The following is a 1,379-nucleotide window of genomic DNA, read 5'->3' as shown; positions in this document are numbered from 1 at the left end:
AAAGGGGCGTGGTACTTTCTTTAGTCCTCTTTTGGTACTTTAATGTTTTAGTTCTTTTCCAGTGTGTATGTGTGTGCACTTCCATGTGGATATTTTGTTGTGATCGCCAGGGAGACCCTAGCTGAAGTACTAGTCAAGTGAATTTGTCTTTTCTGATCTTCACTATTAAGTCCATTTAGGGATTCCTCATCTGCAGGATCTGCCTCCTGCCTCCCCACAGCTTCAGCCTTGTTACAGTCATCTCCCTTCATCAATGGTACCCTGCTCCTCTTCACCTCACTGATAACTTCGCAGGGTCTTAGTCTTAGCCTCTTGGTTTCCCTGGCACACCTCTGCACCTTTAGGGGTGTGGTCACATTCTCTGTCTTCTCCACCCAGTTTTCTCCTCCTTTGCCCTCCCCTAGCTCTTTAGGCAAGCCTAGATGTTCCTCTTAGACTTCTAGCTGCCAACGTGAGTTTCCTTTTGTATTGTCAAATCCAAAGCTGTCAGAGAAGTAGGGGCTTGTACTTTGGGCATCTGCTTCCTTACCGTAGCACTTTGAAGGTATGTTCCCCTGAAGCCTGGGCCAAGCCTACATGAGGGCTCAGCTGTTAGCTATTAGCACTACCATTAACCAGAGCCTGGACTGCTGAGCTATATATATAAACAGGGTCTCACTATGTAGCCCAGGCTGGCCTCAAATTCAGAGATGGCCCTATCTATGCCTTCTGAGTGCTGCAGTTAAAGGCAAGTACAACCATACCCAGATTTGATCCACTTCTTTTATCACTTAGAAGTTGGGGGGGAGGTTGTTTTGTTTTTGAGGCAGGGTTTTCTGTAGCCAAGGCTGGACTTGAACTCCTGCTCCTCCCACCTTTATCTTCCAGATGCTAGGATTATATGCAGGTACCATCATTCCTGACTCTGGTCAATACTTTTAATTTTTCTTAGTGCATTATACACTGTATGTTTTTAGTATATTTTAACAAAATGTCCAAATCTATACCTGGGATGTGTGAACTCTGCCTAGGAGTGATCTAACTTGTTGCTTCACATTTAGACACATTTTTTAAAACTTTTTTTATGTGTACGCTTGTATTGCCTGCATGTAGGTAAGTGCACCCATGCCATGCAATGCCCACAGAGGACAAAAGAGGCCGTCAGATCCCCTGGAACTGGAGTTACAGACAGTTGTTAGCTGCCATGAGGGTGCTGGGATTCAAACCCAGGTCTTCTGTCAGAACAGTCAGTGTTCTTAACAGCTGAGCCACCTCTCGAGCCCCTAGAACCAATTTTTTTATCTTCCAGCTCCAAAGTCTCTCTTATCCTGAGGTCAATCAATAAAGGCACCTCAAGCATTTGGGCTCCAGTTCTGAGCTGCATGGGAGCCAGAGAGACA

Source organism: Nannospalax galili, unplaced genomic scaffold (genome assembly GCF_000622305.1).
Source record: "Nannospalax galili isolate Female #2095 unplaced genomic scaffold, S.galili_v1.0 scaffold1460, whole genome shotgun sequence".
In the NCBI taxonomy this organism is placed as follows: domain Eukaryota; kingdom Metazoa; phylum Chordata; class Mammalia; order Rodentia; family Spalacidae; genus Nannospalax; species Nannospalax galili.
This window is presented reverse-complemented; position numbering follows the sequence as displayed.